The sequence below is a fragment of the Eptatretus burgeri genome, chromosome 15 (assembly GCF_056783735.1).
Source record: "Eptatretus burgeri isolate ZD-2024b chromosome 15, Ebu_testis_v1, whole genome shotgun sequence".
Taxonomy (NCBI): domain Eukaryota; kingdom Metazoa; phylum Chordata; class Myxini; order Myxiniformes; family Myxinidae; genus Eptatretus; species Eptatretus burgeri.
The window spans coordinates 16816092-16824489 of NC_140975.1; positions in this window are offsets into that span (position 1 = coordinate 16816092).

The following is an 8398-nucleotide window of genomic DNA, read 5'->3' on the forward strand; positions in this document are numbered from 1 at the left end:
AATTGTATAAGTGTTGCCGTGTGCTCGCGTAATCGGTAGTAGATCTGCATTGTCGCATTTGCTTTTTGTGTAAATTGCATTGTGTTTTTCTTTTCTGTGTGCTTTTGGTGGAATTGAATATGTGTGCTTTCCGTTCATCGCGAATAAATGTGCTTTGTGTTGAACTGTTTCCCGCTTCGCTTCGTCATTTCTCTCATTGAATCCTCATCTTGCTTCACGTAAAGGGTTGGTAGTGGGCTGAATACGCCCGATAATTAATCGAACCGTCGAGGTCGACGAATAACACCGCTCGGTTATCCCGATAGTACGGAACGGGTCGCTTAAGTGGCCCGTGTCCGAAGTCGACCTGCGGCGAGGTGCGATCGCCCGGTCTACCCTCCGTGTGGGTACTTAGGTAGGTCGAATTTGGCGAGCAACCCTATCCCACGCGGGGGCTGATTGGCTCGATCGCGGTGAGACCGAAAGGTCCACCCGTGACTGGTTCCCGGCGTTAGTCCGAGAGGGTCACGACTGGATTGTCCGTCCGGTGGGCGACGTGCCGCGATTCGAGTTACGTGGCCGTCAGCACGCCGGCGGGCGCGAATACCGCAACACTGGTGTCAGGTCGTGCGATACAAATTCATCGCCCTCCTCGCGGCACTGGTATCGGAGAACAGGAAAACGGGCTCTCCTGTCTCCGGCTAAATTCACGGGAATCGGTCCAGGGGTGAGAGAAGCGACCCCCGATTCCCTCCAAATTACGAGCGAGCGAAATTAACCCTTCACGAGAAGCAAGATGGCGTCTCAAGGCGAGCGGGAGCCGGGGGTATTAGAAATGGATGTAGAATGTGTAGAATCCATGGTCCAGGATGGAATCCCCGAGCAGGAAATGTTGATTGTGCAGGAACACGGACTCGCCCAACTGAACCCAGAGCCCGATATAGGTGCGGCCGCGGTGTATGACACCTCCCCCCCCCTCTCCACCAAAACCCTTCCCCAACCCCTGCCGAAACGGCTCACTCAAGCGCACCCGACATAGCCCAGCTATTCACCATGCTGGCGAACATGAACGAAAAAATGGATGCATTCACAAACGAAATAAAACGCATGAAAACTAAAATGGAAACAAACATGAAGGAAGAAACGAAAAAGCTCCGGGGGGAGACGCAGAACATGGGCCGATGCCTGCAGGCGGGCATGAAGGCCGTTAGCAGGGAACTCAAAATGGCGACTCCACGTGTAGAAGCAAACGAGCTGGAAGGGGGTGCAACGGCTGACAGGCCCGCGGTGGAGGCGGGTGAAAAAATAATTCAGGGGGCGTGTTGGGCGAGGGTCGTGACAGGGGAATCGACGGTGACCAAAAGGGAAGAATTAAATGGGGAGACCAAAACGTGTGAGACGAGACACGAGGTGACGACGACAGAAACTTATAAATGTATAGAGACACGGGAGACAGAAAAAAATAGAGGAGAGACAACACGATGAAGACGGGGTAAGTGACGCACACACACACACGGAGGTAGTGGAGGATAGTGAGGTTGAGCTCGCGGAGCGTGTTGGGACCCGGTGCGAGCAGCTGGATGACCTCCTCCAGGAACAAGGGGAGGGAGTATGCCCCCTTGAGGCGAGTCACGACCAGGTGAGTTCGGTCGTGCTTTGCGAGTTCGAGGGGACGAGTGCTGTGGACAGGTGCACGGAGAGCTTGGGGGGTATAGAGGCCCCGGAGACCCTTGTGGGGACACAAATCCCCAGTGTGGTTGTCCCTGTGTGTGTGGTGCAAGGCGTGAGTGCGTCCCCGTGTGTGGAAGCGACCCCGTGTGTGTGGTGTTGTAGCGAGTGTGCCGGAGTACGTGCTTCCCAGCACGCCGTGTGTGGATGAGGGACCGTGTGTGGAAGAGGCCGTGTGTGTGAGTGAAACGGCCAGTATGAGTGAGGCACCGCGGGTGTGTGCCCCCGCGTGTGTGAGTGAGGCACGGTTTGTGGATGAGGAACCACGAGTGAGTGAAAGGCCGCGAGTGCGTGGAGCCACGTGTGCGAGTGAGGCACGCGTGAGTGAACGGCCGTATGCAAGGGAGACCGTGTGTGTGAGAGAGCGGTATGTGAGGGAGATGTCGGTTGGCATGCGGGAGCACGCAGCCGCGTCTCCCGGTGTGAGTTTAATGGTGTGGACTGTGTGCGTCGTAACACGCAGGTATGCGTGTGTGGAATGGAGACGGAGACTGCGACAGAGAGAAAGCCGAGTAGCGGCTGTAGCTATTTCGGGGACCGTGCCGGGTTCACCCAGCAGTGAGCACGCGGTTCGTGCTGTGCAACGCACGAGACCACCACGTGCTCGCTTGCGAGAGTGAAGTCCCGGTCCGGAAACGCACGCGGTGGATTTGCCGATCCCGCGGACGGACAAAGTTTAGGCAGGATTACGGATTTGGACCGGACGGGTTCTCCACGCGATCGTGTGTGTTAAGCTCCAACGGGCAAAGCACATGTGTTCGCGTGGGGAACCCCTCGAGACGTGGGGCTTGTGTTTTTTTTTATGCGCACGGTGACGCCATGGCTGCACATGGGGTTGGAATCCGGCAGGAGGGGTATCTCTGCCGGATGGTACCGTCCAAGGAGGGACGAGGAACACGTGCAGCTGCATGACGTCACGGCCAGGTGCAAAGTGCGCGAGCTCTGAGTTGCCGCGCAGGTGCTGCGCATGTAAAGAAAAAAAAAAAGAGAAAAGCAAGCCTCACTTTCGGGTGTACAGGATTCCTGGGCAAGGGGTGGAAGACCCCCTTACCTGGGCACAGGATGGAAACTAGTTAGGGGGAAGGGTTAGCTTAGTTATACCGACTCCATGGGGCAGGGGTAAGTCCTCATGGGGCCCGTGGAATGGATTAGTTAGAGGGATTGTAGTGAGCTTTAGGATGGGAAATAAAATGATTTATTTGAAGACAGTGACAGACTTGTGAATGTGTAGCGGGGACGTAGTTTAGCTACGTAGTGTTAAATGGAACGTGCTTTAGTTTAAGGGACGACGTGGGAGCACGAGTTAGTTAGGGGAGGTAGTTAGAAGGATGGCAGAGTTCAGCGGTGAGTGTGTTGAAGAGTAGGAGAGTTGTGAGGTGAGTACATGGTGAGTGAGTGAGGCCAGCGGGTCTGTGTGTATGGAGTGAATGGGGAATGCATGGTGCGATGAGTGATTGGGGGGAGGAGTGACTCCCGCCCAAGGGACCCCGGGGTCAGAGTAAAGTGAGTTAGCTGGGTTAGTCAAATTGAAAAATGGAGGTCGTTTTGTTGTTGGTGGGAAAGTAGGCTCGAGACCCATTTGGAGGGGTGCAGGAACCCTGTTGACGGGCTTGGGAGCGTGGCTGCGAAAGGTGAGTATCGCTGAGTGGGTACCCCGGGCACCAGGCTAGTCGGCCGTGGTAGGCCAAGGGCCCATGGGGGGCCGGGATAGCGTAGTGGGCACGGGTGCGCCTGCTTGGTGCGGGGGCCCAGGGCGCCATTAGCCGCGTGGGCAGTGTTGTGGGCACGGGTGACCCTCGGAAAGGGGCCCGGGAGGCCGGCCTGCCACGTGTGCGTTTCAGGGGAGGTGCCATGGGGGGCACTCCCCGGTGTTAGGGAGCTGGTAGGCTCGGAGGCAGTGTAGTGCCCGGGGGTGCCATAGCGGGAGATTCGGCAGAGGGTCGTGCCTGCCAAAGGGAGCCACGTGTCCCAGCCAGGAGACCGTGTGAGGGCACGGAGAGAAAATTGGGGGGCGAGGCCCGAAATTGTGAGGACACCAACACAGGCGACGGGAATCTGGGTTGTTAGAACCAATAGTTTAAGCGAGAGGCGCTTGTTGAAAGCCCCGGGGTAGTTCAACAGTTAAATGGTTAGGGTAGATTAGGAGATGTACCCCTCTGCACCATCCATCCCCTCGCTCTCGTTGTGGGCCGCTGGACCCACTTTGGTTATAGATCGCCGAACTCTGGGGAGGCCATTCTGAGGCTTGAATTGGGCCTCGATACAGGACATTAGCTCTCCCTTATTCCCCTCCGGGAAGGGAACGTAGGGGTTGGGAGTAGGCTAGGTGACAGGATAGGTTAGCCGAACAAGGACGATAAAGGGGGTTAGGGGACGATTTATAGTGGTGGAGTAAAAATAAAAAAAAAATAAAAAAAAAAGTTGGGGCTAAATTGGGGTTTGACAAATTAAGGGAGTGGGTATGTACAGTGACAGGCAAAGGCGATAGGTTGGGAGGGAGACAGGTGGGTAGGTCCGAGCCCGCCTTCCAAGTGGCCAGCACCACCGCACTCCCTCCACCAACCTCCACTGAACGGCAAAGGCTGGCCAGCTTCATCTGCTGGCTGTGTTACTGCAAGGCCTGTGCCGGCCCACTTCATCTGCCGGCTGGCTGTTTTTACTGCAAGGCCTGTGCCGGCCCACTTCATCTGCCGGCTGGCTGTTTTTCTTCAAGGCCTGTGCCGGCCCACTTCATCGGCAGCTGTTGTGTTGCTGCAAGGTCTGTGCCGGCTGGATCGTCTGCAGCTGCTGTGCTGCAAGGCCTGTGCCATCGGCTGGCCGTGTTTTGCGTCAAGGCCTGTGCCGGCCAGTTCATCTGCCGGCTGTGTTTGCCTGCAGCGGCCTTCTTCTGCGGGCTGTGTGTTGCCTGCACCTTTGCCATGCCATGCCCACTGCCCATGTTCACCAGCCCCGTTCAATTTTTGCTTTGCCCCCCCCCCTGTTCATTTCCATGTGCGCCAGGATCCGCAAGGCAACAGTTTGCAAGCTGCGAGAACTGCCCCGTTGGCAGCTACAACACGGGCCTGCAGTGGCAGCCCATGCACCGTTGTGGTTCACTGAGTTCAAGTCAAACCATCCATCCATCCATTCGTTGTGCTCATTGCGTGTGCCACTTGAGCTGGCACGGAGACTGCGTTTGTGCAGCCCATGCACCGTTGTGGTTCACTGCGTTCAGTTCAAAAGGGAAGGCCTTGGACTGCGTGTGAGCAGCCAGCCACGTTCCCTGTCACCTGCATTGTTTTGAGCCAGAGACTGCATGCGGGCAGCCTGGCTCCCTGCTAACTGCTTTTCTTTTGCAGAGTTCAGTGATCCTGGGCCATGGTTTAGTGTAAAATTTGTAAGTTAAGGTTAAGATGTACTGTAAACATGAGTGCGCCCCCGGCATGTCTGTCCTAGCGCCGGCAATTTTATTTAAGTCGTCCGTGTGAGTGAGTTTGTTTAGGTAGTTACGCAGCCCTCAGGTTATTTATTTTGGGGACACGAATACCATGAATGTCGCACTCAGGGATCCGTAGGTAAAATGTACTAGGGGAAAACTACACATGATGGCACACGAAAATTTGACGACTCGGGACGAGTCTGTAAAAAGGGGAGGGGGTAGTGTTGTGGTTACCAAATTCGCAAACCACCATTCAGGTCCCTTAGGTGAGATATCTCGGTAAGTACATGTGTAGATAGGCCCAAACCCGTTGTCTAGTGGGAATACATGTCATTTATGCGTGCTGCGACTCTTCAGGATAGCCGTTTTTCTTTTACTATCTTTAATTTGGACCAACCGCCATTGTTACCACCACCAGTCACAACATCAACCACCAACCACAACGCCGCTTCACCACAACCGCCACGACCTTCACGTCACACCTCACAACCGTCGCATCGCCACCGTTCTTGCGCCGCTTGTGGGTGCCGGTGTTGGACTCGTGCAGGGCGCGCGCCGAACAGCGTGTACAAAACCACGGATTTTCTGCTTCAAAAACGGATCAAAAACGACACACGCCCACTTTTGTTCCGTCCAATCGGTGAGCGAGGGGCGAATTGGCCCCGCCCCCAGGGCGTTGGAGGGCAATCGATATATGCAAATTTATGGATCAAAAAGCATTCACGCCCACTTTTTCTCGGGCCAATGGGGAGCGAGGTGAAAGGTCGAAGGGAGGGGGTCAAAGATGAGAGGGCGAAGCCACGGGGCTGATATAAGCGACCGTGTTCGTCAGTCCAGTGAGTAGTAGAGTCGAGAGAGAAGAGAGAGTTAAGACTTCGCGGGCGGTGGAGTTGGCAAGAAGGAGCTGGTCGTCGTGTGCGTTGGAGTCGGAGCGGAGGGGACGGAGCTGTGGAGAGGCGGCGAGGGCAGACGAGGGGGTGCTCGCGTCGTGCAGGGAGCTGCACCCCAGGGAGGCCGACAGCGCGACCTGGCCGAGGTGGAGACGCTCGTCGCGGGACAATAAGAATCCTCTATACCCCGAGCATCAGCAACCCCCTCCTGTTTCCCCCCGCGCTGAGATAGTGCAACCAAGGGGGCCCCTTTCCCACCCCCTACCAGACACTGCCCGCGAGGCCCGCGGAGTTGAGGCACCATCGCCGCTCCGCGTCTCATCACCAGACGGGTAGGCCCGACCCGGTCTCGGCCTCAGGCCCGCCTCATCCTTGAGGGTTCTCTATTCTTTTCCTTGGTTTTGGGTATGTGTTGTCGGCGCCGTCTGTGAAGTAAAATTGTATAAGTGTTGCCGTGTGCTCGCGTAATCGGTAGTAGATCTGCATTGTCGCATTTGCTTTTTGTGTAAATTGCATTGTGTTTTTCTTTTCTGTGTGCTTTTGGTGGAATTGAATATGTGTGCTTTCCGTTCATCGCGAATAAATGTGCTTTGTGTTGAACTGTTTCCCGCTTCGCTTCGTCATTTCTCTCATTGAATCCTCATCTTGCTTCACGTAAAGGGTTGGTAGTGGGCTGAATACGCCCGATAATTAATCGAACCGTCGAGGTCGACGAATAACACCGCTCGGTTATCCCTATAGTACGGAACGGGTCGCTTAAGTGGCCCGTGTCCGAAGTCGACCTGCGGCGAGGTGCGATCACCCGGTCTACCCTCCGTGTGGGTACTTAGGTAGGTCGAATTTGGCGAGCAACCCTATCCCACGCGGGGGCTGATTGGCTCTATCGCGGTGAGACCGAAAGGTCCACCCGTGACTGGTTCCCGGCGTTAGTCCGAGAGGGTCACGACTGGATTGTCCGTCCGGTGGGCGACGTGCCGCGATTCGAGTTACGTGGCCGTTCGCACGCCGGCGGGCGCGAATCGGTAACAATACATACATACATAAATAATTAATTAATTGATTAATTAATTAATTTTTTTAAAATAAAAATAAAAAATTTTAAAAAAGGAAAATAGATTATTCTTCTTGGAAAATAGGTTCTTATAGGAAAATAACTGATTGATGAGTAAAACAAAACATACACCCGACTTAATAGATGGATTCTTTATATTTCAAGGGTTTTATGAGTTTGAGAGATCTTCAGGACATCGTGGTCCCTATATGGTCTTAATGGTTCTCAGGGTTGTAAAGGTTCTTAGGGTAGTCTTGAAGGGTTTTAGGGTTGTAAAGGTTCTTAGGGTAGTCTTGAATGGTTTTAGGGTTGTAAAGGTTCTTAGGGTAGTCTTGAAGGGTTTTAGGGTTGTAAAGGTTCTTAGGGTAGTCTTGAATGGTTTTTCGGGTTGTAATGGGTCTCGTATAATTAATACACATACTCACGTTCTGTGCGGACAAACAAACAAACAAACAAACGGACCCATGCAAATGTCCCTCTCCCCCCTCTCATCTGGCAAGGGTAACGAGAGAGTTGTGGCCTGCGAGCAGAGATCGCTGATGGTTCCCGGTATAGCCAACTCCTAATATTGTTATGAATATAGCAGCCATGAGCACACAACAGCTAGAGTCCTTATAGATCAGTTATATCAATAAGTATGTTTCTAGTTAGGGTCCCGTTCCCTATGTCTAATGGGAAATAAGTGTACGTGCGCTGCGCAGTTATTTTATAGTTAGGATTTTTACATCCAAAATAACAACAATAACGACACCATCGCCGCCATCGCCCACGTGCATCGTGTCACGTACAGGGGTGAGATGGAGAATAGGGTGCTCCCCTGGCTGTTCCGTTTGGGTTCTCAGACACGCACGGTGGGAGGGTGGTCGTTGCCTCTCCCACCAAAAGACCCCTTGCCCAATCAGGGAAGCTATCACCTCAGGCTGGCTCCGCATTAGCAGATGGAGTGAATCGGGAGGCCACTACGAGTCGCCTGACAACCCACGAGCCAATGGGAGGCGAGCGTGCCGAGAAAAGAAATCGCTCGGACCTGAATGGAGGAAAGAAAGAGGTGAGGACAGAGACCGGGTGATCGTGGCGATGGCAGAATGGTGGTCGACGAGGGTTCTGCGGGATCACGGCGATTGCGGTCTACGGTCCTTTGTGGTGGCTCACCGTGGTGGTGGTGACTGAACAGTGCGGCGGCCGAGCAGCCAGGGACGAGGGCCATGGACTCGGGTCGTTGGTTCGAGTCCCACCAGTGGTTTCGAAGTCGGTGTGGCCACATGAAGCGGACAGGTACCACGGTCCGGCTTGACCGAGATAGACCCACGGGGTCCATTTTCTATTTGTGTG